This window comes from Oncorhynchus keta, unplaced genomic scaffold (assembly GCF_023373465.1).
Source record: "Oncorhynchus keta strain PuntledgeMale-10-30-2019 unplaced genomic scaffold, Oket_V2 Un_contig_15778_pilon_pilon, whole genome shotgun sequence".
Lineage (NCBI taxonomy): Eukaryota > Metazoa > Chordata > Actinopteri > Salmoniformes > Salmonidae > Oncorhynchus > Oncorhynchus keta.
In genome coordinates this window covers 38,242-51,351 of record NW_026279507.1, presented here as the reverse complement: position 1 = coordinate 51,351, position 13,110 = coordinate 38,242, and the positions used below count along the sequence as shown (strand labels likewise).

The following is a 13,110-nucleotide window of genomic DNA, read 5'->3' as shown; positions in this document are numbered from 1 at the left end:
TATTGGTCCGATCCTTGCTACACCTCTTCAGACGAAGAGGAGGAAATCCGTTACACGCTGTCAAGTTGGTTGTTGATAGACAGACATTTTCAAGTCTTACCGTAGATTTTCATGCAGATTTTAAGTCAAAACTGTAAGTAGTCCACTCAGGAACATCCCATGTTGTCTTGGTAGTGTAGATTTGGCCTTGTGTTTTAGGTTTATTGTCCTGCTGGAAGGTGAATTTGTCTGTGTCTGTTGGAAAGCAGATTGAACCAGGTTTTCCTCTAGGATTTTGCCTGTGCTTAGCTACATTTAGTTTATTTTTATCCTGAAAAACTCATCGGTCCTTGCTGACGACAAGTACACCCATAACATGATGCAGTCACCACCATGCTTGAAAATATGGAAAGTGGTACCCAGTGATGTGTTATGGTGGATTTGCCCCAAATAACATTTTGTATTCAGGACAAAAAGTAAATTATTTTGACACATATATTGCAGTATTACTTTGAAAACATAATCTTTTGTATTTTGGAGTAACTACAATGTTGTTGATCCATCCTCAGTTTTCTCCTATCACAGCCATTAAACTCTGTAACTGTAAAATCACCGTTAGCCTCATGGTGAAATCCCTGAGTGGTTTTATTTCTCTCTGGCAACTCAGTTTGGAAGGACGTCTGTATCTTCACCATCCAAAGCCAAAATAACAGCTTTACCATGCGCAAAGGATATTCAGTGTCTGCTTTATTATTTTTACCAATCTACCAATCAGTGCCCTTCTTTGTGAGGCATTTGAAAATGGGGTAGTCATTCACAAATCATGTTAAGTGTGAGACCATGCAACTTATTATGTGATTTGTTCAGCAAATGTTTACTCCTGAACTTATTTAGGCTTGTCATAACAAGGTGTTGAATACTTTTTGACTCAAGACATTTCAGCTTTTCATTTTTTATTTAAAAAAAATTAATTATGAAAACTAAATTCCATTTTGACATTATGAGGTATTATGTGTAGACCAGTGACACAGTGACACATCTAAATGTAATCAATTTTATATTAAGGCTGTCAGACAACAAAATCTGGAAAAGTCAAGGGGTGAGAATACTTTCTGAAGGCACTGTTAGTCATTTAGCAGACGCTCTTATCCAGAGCGACTTACAGTAAATGAGTGCCAGTGGAGGCTGCTGAGAGGAGGACGGCTCATAATAACTACACTGCTGAGAGGAGGACGGCTCATAATAACTACCCTTAACTACACCAGTGGAGGCTGCTGAGAGGAGGACGGCTAACTACACCAGTGGAGGCTGCTGAGAGGAGGACGGCTCATAATAACTGAGAGGAGGACGGCTCATAATAACTACCCTTAACTACACCAGTGGAGGCTGCTGAGAGGAGGACGGCTCATAATAACTACCCTTAACTACACCAGTGGAGGCTGCTGAGAGGAGGACGGCTCATAATAACTACCCTTAACTACACCAGTGGAGGCTGCTGAGAGGAGGACGGCTCATAATAACTACCCTTAACTACACCAGTGGAGGCTGCTGAGAGGAGGACGGCTCATAATAACTACCCTTAACTACACCAGTGGAGGCTGCTGAGAGGAGGACGGCTCATAATAACTACCCTTAACTACACCAGTGGAGGCTGCTGAGAGGAGGACGGCTCATAATAACTACACTTAACTACACCAGTGGAGGCTGCTGAGAGGAGGACGGCTCATAATAACTACCCTTAACTACACCAGTGGAGGCTGCTGAGAGGAGGACGGCTCATAATAACTACCCTTAACTACACCAGTGGAGGCTGCTGAGAGGAGGACGGCTCATAATAACTACCCTTAACTACACCAGTGGAGGCTGCTGAGAGGAGGACGGCTCATAATAACTACCCTTAACTACACCAGTGGAGGCTGCTGAGAGGAGGACTCATAATAACTACCCTTAACTACACCAGTGGAGGCTGCTGAGGGAGGACTCATAATAACTACACTTGGAGGCTGCTGAGAGGAGGACGGCTCATAATAACTACCCTTAACTACACCAGTGGAGGCTGAGAGGAGGACGGCTCATAATAACTACCCTTAACTACACCAGTGGAGGCTGCTGAGAGGAGGACGGCTCATAATAACTACCCTTAACTACACCAGTGGAGGCTGCTGAGAGGAGGACGGCTCATAATAACTACCCTTAACTACACCAGTGGAGGCTGCTGAGAGGAGGACGGCTCATAATAACTACCCTTAACTACACCAGTGGAGGCTGCTGAGAGGAGGACGGCTCATAATAACTACCCTTAACTACACCAGTGGAGGCTGCTGAGAGGAGGACGGCTCATAATAACTACACTTAACTACACCAGTGGAGGCTGCTGAGAGGAGGACGGCTCATAATAACTACCCTTAACTACACCAGTGGAGGCTGCTGAGAGGAGGACGGCTCATAATAACTACACTTAACTTCACCAGTGGAGGCTGCTGAGAGGAGGACGGCTCATAATAACTACCCTTAACTTCACCAGTGGAGGCTGCTGAGAGGAGGACGGCTCATAATAATGGCTGGAGCGGCACAAATGGAATGGCATCATACACATAGAAACATTAGCTGTACCATGTCTCACACTGTAAAATCACGTGGCATTTTGAGGACATTGCATTTTTGAAAACCTAAGGACTATGACAACCAAGCCATACAAGCATAAACTGTAATACTTCAATTAAGTCTCAAATAGCCACTTGTCCCTTTTAATAGCCTGGCATCAGCACATATTTCAAATAAAATCAAAGTTTATTGGTTGCATGCACAGTTTAGCAGATGTTATAAACTGGTTGGTTTGAGCCCTGAATGCTGATTGGCTGACAGCCATGGTATATCAGACCGTAATCCACAGGTATGTCAACACATTTACATTTACATTACATTTAAGTCTTTAGCAGACGCTCTTATCCAGAGCGACACAAATTGGTGCATACACCTTATGACAACCAGTGGAACAGCCACTTGCAGAGGTTGGGGGCTCATAATTACTACCCTTACTTACCCTGTAGGTACCAGTGGAGGCTGTCTGAGAGGAGGATGTCCTGGCGTCGTAGGGAGTTTGTTCCACCATTAACTACACCAGTGGACTGGGCTGAGGAGGACTGGCCTCAGTGGTAGGGAGGCGAGCAGGCCAGAGGTGGATGAACGCAGTGCCCTTGTTTGGGTGTAATCAGAGCCTGGAGGTACTGAGGTGCCGTTCCCCTCACAGCTCCGTGGCGAGCACCATGGTCTTGTAGCATGCGAGCTAACTGGAAGCCAGTGGAGAGAGCGGAGGAGCGGGGTGACGTTAAGGTTGAACACCAGACGGGCTGCGGCGTTCTGGATGAGTTGTAGGGGTTTAATGGCACAGGCAGGGAGCCCAGCCAACAGCGAGTTGCAGTAATCAAGACGGAGATGACAAGTGCCTGGATTAGGACCTGCGCCGGTGTGAGGCACGTACTCAGTGGAGCATGAACCTACAGGAACGGGACACCGCCTGTTAGTTGAGAACGTCAGGTGTTGTCCAGGACACGCCAAGGCTCATAATAAGTACCAACCGTTAAGATCTGGAAACCAGTGGAGGCAGCTTGAGGTGGTGATCCGTCATCCACACTGATATGTCTGGACATGCAGAGATGCGGCTCCACCTGGTCATAGAAGGGGGAAAGGAGAAGATTAATTGTGTTCGTCTGCATAGCAATGATAGGAGAGACCATGTGAGGTTATGACAGAGCCAAGTGACTTGGCTGCAGAATAAGAGAGGGCCTAGAACAGTTTGGTGAGAGCGCGTGGTGAGGAGACAGATAACTACCTGGTAGGAGCGACCTGTCAGTGCGAGGAGATGCCCAACTGCTGAGAGGGTGGAGAGGAGGATCTGATGGTTCACAGTATCAAGGCAGCATAGGTAATGAGACCAGTTTAGCAGTGCGGAGCGCCTCCGTGATACAGAGAAGAGATGTCTCAGTTGAATGACTAGTCTTGAAACCTGACTGGTTTGGATCAAGAAGGTCATTCTGAGAGAGATACTAGAGCTGGCCAAGGACGGCACGCTCAAGAGTTTTGGACTGGTCTGTAGTTGTTGACATCGGAGGGATCGAGTGTAGGTTTTTTCAGAAGGGGTGCAACTCTCGCTCTCTAAGACTACACCAGTGGTCAGGGATGAGTGATGAGCGAGGTGAGGTGGCTCATAATAACTACAAGCGGGCTTGTTGGGCGGCTACACCAGACGTCTGGAGAGAGGGGAGAAAGAGGTCAGAGCATAGGGTAGGGCAGTGTGAGCAGAACCAGCGTGTCGTTTGACTTAGCAAACGATGTCATCGACCTTCTTTTCAAAAATGGTTGACTGTCAATGCAGAGAGGGAGGAGGGAGGGGGGGAGGATTCAGGAGGGAGGAGAAGGTGGCAAAGAGCTTCCTAGGGTTAGAGGCAGATGCTTGGAACTTAGAATGGTAGAAAGTGGCTTTAGCAGCAGAGACAGAGGAGGAAAATGTAGAGAGGAGGGAGTGAAAGGATGCCAGGTCCGCAGGGAGGCGAGTTTTCCTCCATTTCCGCAGGCTGCCCGGAGCCCTGTTCTGTGAGCTCGCAATGAGTCGTCGAGCCACGGAGCGGGGAGGAGGGACCGAGCCGGCCTGGAGGATAGGGACATAGGGAGTCAAAGGATGCAGTAAGGGAAGAGGAGGGTTGACAGAATCAGGAGATAGGTTGGAGAAAGTTTGAGCAGAGGGAAGAGAAGATAGGATGGAAGAGGAGAGAGTAGCATAGAGCGAGTACTGTACCATCCGAGTAGGGGCAGTGGGGAAGTGTTGGATGAGAGCGAGAGGGAAAAGGATACAAGGTAGTGGTCGGAGACTTGGAAGTTGCAATGAGGTTAGTGGAAGAACAGCATCTAGTAAAGATGAGGTCAAGCGTATTGCCTGCCTTGTGAGTGGGGGGAAGGTGAGAGGGTGAGGTCAAAAGAGGAGAGGAGTGGAAAGAAGGAGGCAGAGAGGAATGAGTCAAAGGTAGACGTTTTGAAAGTCGCCCAGAACTGTGAGAGGTGAGCCGTCCTCAGGAAAGGAGCTTATCAAGGCATCAAGCTCATTGATGAACTCTCAAGGGAACCTGGAGATCGATAAATGATAAGGATGTTAAGCTTGAAAGGGCTGGTAACTGTGACAGCATGGAATTATTTTTACTGCTCTAATTACTTTGGTAACCAGTTTATAATAGCAATAAGGCACCTCAAGGGTTTGTGATATATGGCTAGTATACCATGGCTGAGGGCTGTATCCAGGCACTCTGCATGCCTCTTGAAGCTAAGGGGCACTATTTTATGTTTGGAAAAATAACGTTCCAAAGTAAACGGCCTATTTCTCAGGACCAGATGCTAGAATATTCATATAATTGACAGATTAGGATAGAAAACACTCTAAAGTTGCCAAAACTGTAAAAATATTGTCTGTGAGTATAACAGAACTGATATTGCAGGCGAAAGCCTGAGAAAAATCCAATCAGGAAGTGACTCATTTTGAAATCCCTGTGTTCCTATGCATCCCTATTTCCCATTTAAAGGGATATCAACCAGATTCCTTTTTCTGTTGGCTTCCCTAAGGTGTCAACAGCCTTTAGACATAGTTTCAGGCTTTTATTTTGAAGAATGAGCGTGAATGACCACATTGCGTAAGTGGACAGGTGTGGGCTCTCAGAGTGATTTGTGCGCAAATAGCATTGTTACTCCCGTCCTAGCTTTCGCTGTAAAGCATAATTTCAAAATCTGAGATGACAGGTGGATTAACAAAAGGCTAAGCTGCCTATATTGCACTTGTGATTTCATGAATATTAATATTTTCTAGTAATATTATTTGACTGTGGCGCTATGCTATTCAGCGTTGTTGATGACAATTCTCCCGGATCCGGGATGGGTGGTTCTAAGAAGAACAGCCTAAACTGTGGTATATTGGCCATATACCACACCTACTCGGGTCTTATTAATTAATATAGTGGGTGCAGAGAAATGCTTATGTTTCTAGCTCCTAGGTAGTAAAATGTTATGCAAGTACACACATGATAATAAATAAATAAAAACAACAAGAAATCAAGAAATGTCTGAACGAATCCAACAATCTAAATAGCACTGTAACAGTAATTCAATGCAGTCTACTATATATTTCAGTACATAAACACCTGTTTCTAATAAATGCCAGGTATAAGTGAATTGCTTACCTTCAGTGAGTACTGTAAAGATTATGCAAAAGAAGATAAAGGAGAACAACATCATTGTCTTTTCAACATTTTATTGAGCAAAGATGTGTTCATTAAGAAATGGACGCCTGGCTCAAATAGAAGCCTGTCTCTAATAACCGCCAGTTGTGTTCAGTGATTGAAGCAAATAAATGCCCGTGGCTGTTAATGAAGTTTTACGCTATGTGAAGTCATTATCTCCTATGTACATGTAGACAGAGACGGGATGTCATAGAAGTACTGTCACAAATGTCTAGAGATTCAACAGTGTTAATTAAACAGTTGCTATGAAAAGGATATCATTTCCCTCGCTTCCCTTCCTCAAATCTCACACGCACGCAGACACACACACAGTTCATGCACGCACGCACGCACGCAGACACACACACAGTTCATGCACGCACGCACGCAGACACACACACAGTTCATGCACGCACGCACGCACGCAGACACACACACAGTTCATGCACGCACGCACGCACGCAGACACACACACAGTTCATGCACGCACGCACGCACGCAGACACACACACAGTTCATGCACGCACGCACGCATGCATGCATGCACACGCAAACACACACACTTAAACACACACAGTTCATGCACGCAGCACGCAGACAGGCAACAGTTCATGGCACGCACGCAGACACACATTTGATGCTACGGGTCACACGCACGCACGCAGACACACACACAGTTCATGCACGCACGCACGCACGCAGACACACACACAGTCCCGCACGCACGCACGCACAGAAAGAAATGATGCACGCATTCGCACACAATCTCAGTCCAATGCAGAGGACGAGACAATACACATGCACGCACGCAAACACACACAGTTCATGGATTGTGGCACGAACATGGGCACGCATGAACTCACAGGTTGCACACACACAGTTCATCACGCACGCACGCATGCATGCATGCAAGGGAAACACACACATTTGATGAAGGAGACAGGCAATTGGCATATAGTTGGGTCACAGATGTCAGTGGAGCTAAATGATCCCAAACCCAGGTCCCCCTTCCGTCTCACAGAAAGAAATGAGACGCATTCTACCAATCTCTCCAATGAGAGGAGAGATTAATACTGTCAATTTAGGAACACAAGAGGCAAGGGATTGTGGGCTGAATCCTTTTCCTTGGGGGCGTTTATGAACTCTCAGGTTAGCACTCTCATCATTCATCACTCGTCAAGGGGAAGGGACCAGAGTCATTTCAGGCTTAGCAGAGAAACAGTTGGCATCCAAATATAGAGTAGAGCAGGAGGTAACACGCTAACAAGGACGTCTGTAAGGTATTCTGTTGTGAGATTTACATGGATCAGAGTGCCATATCGTAGATATACCGCTGTTATACAGATATACAGTAGAGCAGGAGGTAACACGCTAACAAGGACGTCTGTAAGGTGTTCTGTTGTGAGATTTACATGGATCAGAGTGCCATATCGTAGATATACCGCTGTTATACAGATATACAGTAGAGCAGGAGGTAACACGCTAACAAGGACGTCTGTAAGGTATTCTGTTGTGAGATTTACATGGATCAGAGTGCCATATCGTAGATATACCGCTGTTATACAGATATACAGTAGAGCAGGAGGTAACACGCTAACAAGGACGTCTGTAAGGTATTCTGTTGTGAGATTTACATGGATCAGAGTGCCATATCGTAGATATACCGCTGTTATACAGATATACAGTAGAGCAGGAGGTAACACGCTAACAAGGACGTCTGTAAGGTATTCTGTTGTGAGATTTACATGGATCAGAGTGCCATATCGTAGATATACCGCTGTTATACAGATATACAGTAGAGCAGGAGGTAACACGCTAACAAGGACGTCTGTAAGGTATTCTGTTGTGAGATTTACATGGATCAGAGTGCCATATCGTAGATATACCGCTGTTATACAGACAGAGGAAATAGGGTTTGTTTGTGAACAATGATCTGTTTGTAAATTACTGTTTGGGGATTATTGTTGGTTTTTATATAATGGGGACTAATTCTCGGGCACGTGAATTACAATAGATTCCTTTCCTGAGAATTTCTTCAAACCCTCCCACCCCCTTCCCATGGGAGAAGACATTAACTTGTCCATAGACTCTGATGATTTAAGGTCAGATTTACATTCCCCCTTCATGGTTTAGTTTAGGTGAAGGTCACGCAGAACCGCGGTTAAGGGGGGTTCAAAACAGCATGTTGAAATGTCACTCTCAGTTTGCAGGTGTAACACTGACTAGTCATTCTCAGTGACCTTTCCCTGCGAAGCCAAATGGAGCGGATGTTCATTGAAATGGGTCTCGACCTCGAGCTGTCATTCTACAAGCCCTGTGCTGCGTATATGCATCTTTTTGATCACTGAATGGATAACTGACTAAAATGCATGCCCTTTCCATCTAGACAAGTTACCTCTCTCTGTCTGTCTGTCTGTCTCTCTCTCTCTGTCTGTCTGTCTGTCTGTCTGTCTGTCTGTCTGTCTGTCTGTCTGTCTGTCTGTCTGTCTGTCTGTCTGTCTGTCTCTCTCTCTCTCTGTCTCTCTCTCAACTAATTTTCTTAGTTGGGGCAGCAGGTAGCCTAGTGGTTAGAGAGGCGAGCCAGCAGCCGGAGGGTTGCCAGTTCGTATCACGTGTCCGATGGGAAATGTCTGGCAGGAAGTGAGCTGGCAACCGGAGGGTTGCTGGTATCTAATCCTAGATGCCATTGCCTGCCATTGTGCCCTTGAGCAAGGCACTCAACCCCCCACAACAATTAGCTCCCTGGGCGCCCAGTGTGGGAGCCCCCCCACACCTTTCCAAAACCTGCATTTTTTGGAGGAGTTGGGTTAAAAGAGGAAGCCAAATATCTTAATCTGATAGGTCAAAAGACTGGATACGTTTCCCAGCGTATTGCTTCCACCTTCCCTGAACTCCAACTTCATTCATGTCCCTAATACTCCTGAGTCACTCCATTTCATCATATTCTTTGCTTCATGAGCACTGACAGGTGCACCGTGGAGGTTTGAATTGTATATTACGTTCTGTAATATATTCTTTGAAGTGAAGGTAGTCTTTTTCCCTGTCAGGATTCTTGGGAGTTGGCAACATATATTTTGTATAACAAAGACACCTGCCTGGCCTTTTCCATAAAATTAGTTTAAAATCACTTTCTCTAAAGTGTCAATGGGTGGTTGAATGTTGAAAGTTTTGTGCCTTTGAAATAAGAATTCTAAGCTGCAGCTACTTCAATAAATGTTTTGGAGGGATGTGAAAGGTTAAACGTCTATTCATGATACAAATCCCTCCCTAACCTTGTTAGTTAGTTCCTCTGTCTGACCAAAGTAGAATGAGCAAATTCCTCACAGTCAGTTTCCATGTGTTGGGACTTAACACTTACACCATTGTCTTACTTCAGGAAGCAAAAAGGCTGCCTGTACTCATCTGTCTGATGACTCTGGAACCCTTATGGAAGAGATCCAAAGGATGTTGGCTTATGCTGTCATTATGCTGTCATTATGCTGTCATTATGCTGTCATTATGCTGTCATTACATTCTAATAATACCTAGGTGACTGTCAATACCAACTCTTTTTCATCCTCAAAGAATCAGAATTGTCCTTAATTAAACCCCACCAGAAGTTTCACACAAGATTAACACATTTCATTTGCAATAACATAAACATGAAGTGATTTGATAACCTGTTTCTAATATGAAAAAGAGTGCCACCAACTGGTGGTGGTCTCCGAAGAGATGCGGGTTAAATATAGGTATAATCATCCCAGCGTCTCTATTAGAAGGCTTGACCAGTAGGAGACAGATGCACAGAACACACTTTATTGCACACAAACCAACGTAGCAAGAGGGGACTAGTACAAGTGGTTTCTATGAAAGAAGGACTTAAATAACATATTTTACACAGCGGTAATAAGGTGATAGCAGCGTGCTATGTTAATTGTTATATGTAGTGTATATACAGTAGATGAAAATATACAAAATATTCAATAGCTTAGACAGTAGCTATATATGCTAGCAATGAGCTAACATGCTAGGTAGCTAAGCTAGCATCACTTGAGTACTGGACACAGCTCTGGGGGCCCATGCGCCTGTCATCGAGGTCTAATAATTTAATAAATATATATATCATTTTGACACTAACCCTCCAAAAAGACATTCTTAAACATTTTTAACTTCCTAGTACATATGGAACTTAAGTGTTTGTTTCTTGGACTTCAGGAATATGACTGAAAAAGTGCCTCAGGCCTTGAAAAATAATACATTTAACATTAACTGATTGAAAGTTTTAGTTTAGAAAACGATCTCTCCACAGAAGAGACAGTTACAGGGATGGTAAAAACAGCTTGAATGCCTTAACAACATCAGGGAAACTGGGCAGAAGGAAGTGGTGCTTCAAATACAGCAGTTCTGCAACATCTTTTATTGAGCCTCTCATTCTCCTTAATTGCCGGCCTCAACACGTTATGGAAAGAGATGAACTGTATAGGAAACTCTGGGGACTGGTCATCTGAACTGTATAGGAAACTCTGGGGACAGGTCATCTGAACTGTATAGGATGCTCTGGGGACAGGTCATCTGAACTGTATAGGAAACTCTGGGGACAGGTCATCTGAACTGTATAGGAAACTCTGGGGACAGGTCATCTGAACTGTATAGGAAACTCTGGGGACTGGTCATCTGAACTGTATAGGAAACTCTGGGGACTGGTCATCTGAACTGTATAGGAAGCTCTGGGGACAGGTCATCTGAACTGTATAGGAAGCTCTGGGGACAGGTCATCTGACCTGTATAGGAAACTCTGGGGACAGGTCATCTGACCTGTATAGGAAACTCTGGGGACTGGTCATCTGAACTGTATAGGAAGCTCTGGGGACAGGTCATCTGAACTGTATAGGAAGCTCTGGGGACAGGTCATCTGAACTGTATAGGAAGCTCTGGGGACAGGTCATCTGAACTGTATAGGAAGCTCTGGGGACAGGTCATCTGAACTGTATAGGAAGCTCTGGGGACAGGTCATCTGAACTGTATAGGATGCTCTGGGGACAGGTCATCTGAACTGTATAGGAAGCTCTGGGGACAGGTCATCTGAACTGTATAGGATGCTCTGGGGACAGGTCATCTGAACTGTATAGGATGCTCTGGGGACAGGTCATCTGAACTGTATAGGATGCTCTGGGGACAGGTCATCTGAACTGTATAGGATGCTCTGGGGACAGGTCATCTGAACTGTATAGGAAGCTCTGGGGACAGGTCATCTGAACTGTATAGGAAGCTCTGGGGACAGGTCATCTGAACTGTATAGGATGCTCTGGGGACAGGTCATCTGAACTGTATAGGATGCTCTGGGGACAGGTCATCTGAACTGTATAGGATGCTCTGGGGACAGGTCATCTGAACTGTATAGGAAGCTCTGGGGACAGGTCATCTGAACTGTATAGGATGCTCTGGGGACAGGTCATCTGAACTGTATAGGATGCTCTGGGGACAGGTCATCTGAACTGTATAGGAAGCTCTGGGGACAGGTCTGGGGACAGGTCATCTGAACTGTATAGGATGCTCTGGGGACAGGTCATCTGAACTGTATAGGATGCTCTGGGGACAGGTCATCTGAACTGTATAGGAAGCTCTGGGGACAGGTCATCTGAACTGTATAGGGACAGGTCATCTGAACTGTATAGGAAGCTCTGGGGACAGGTCATCTGAACTGTATAGGATGCTCTGGGGACAGGTCATCTGAACTGTATAGGAAACTCTGGGGACAGGTCATCTGAACTGTATAGGAAGCTCTGGGGACAGGTCATCTGAACTGTATAGGATGCTCTGGGGACAGGTCATCTGAACTGTATAGGATGCTCTGGGGACAGGTCATCTGAACTGTATAGGATGCTCTGGGGACAGGTCATCTGAACTGTATAGGAAGCTCTGGGGACAGGTCATCTGAACTGTATAGGAAGCTCTGGGGACAGGTCATCTGAACTGTATAGGAAGCTCTGGGGACAGGTCATCTGAACTGTATAGGATGCTCTGGGGACAGGTCATCTGAACTGTATAGGATGCTCTGGGGACAGGTCATCTGAACTGTATAGGATGCTCTGGGGACAGGTCATCTGAACTGTATAGGATGCTCTGGGGACAGGTCATCTGAACTGTATAGGATGCTCTGGGGACAGGTCATCTGAACTGTATAGGATGCTCTGGGGACAGGTCATCTGAACTGTATAGGATGCTCTGGGGACAGGTCATCTGAACTGTATAGGATGCTCTGGGGACAGGTCATCTGAACTGTATAGGATGCTCTGGGGACAGGTCATCTGAACTGTATAGGATGCTCTGGGGACAGGTCATCTGAACTGTATAGGATGCTCTGGGGACAGGTCATCTGAACTGTATAGGATGCTCTGGGGACAGGTCATCTGAACTGTATAGGAAGCTCTGGGGACAGGTCATCTGAACTGTATAGGAAGCTCTGGGGACAGGTCATCTGAACTGTATAGGAAACTCTGGGGACTGGTCATCTGAACTGTATAGGATGCTCTGGGGACAGGTCATCTGAACTGTATAGGATGCTCTGGGGACAGGTCATCTGAACTGTATAGGATGCTCTGGGGACAGGTCATCTGAACTGTATAGGATGCTCTGGGGACAGGTCATCTGAACTGTATAGGGACAGGTCATCTGAACTGTATAGGAAGCTCTGGGGACAGGTCATCTGAACTGTATAGGATGCTCTGGGGACAGGTCATCTGAACTGTATAGGATGCTCTGGGGACAGGTCATCTGAACTGTATAGTAAGCTCTGGGGACAGGTCATCTGAACTGTATAGTAAGCTCTGGGGACAGGTCATCTGAACTGTATAGGAAGCTCTGGGGACAGGTCATCTGAACTGTATAGGAA

The 13,110-nt window shown here is 45.7% G+C and overlaps 1 protein-coding gene across 1 annotated transcript in view; it reads left to right on the top strand.

Annotated features, from left to right (window-relative positions):
- Positions 1-13,110, top strand: part of LOC118382127 (major intrinsically disordered Notch2-binding receptor 1) — a 48,864-nt gene that overhangs the window by 5,767 nt on the left and 29,987 nt on the right.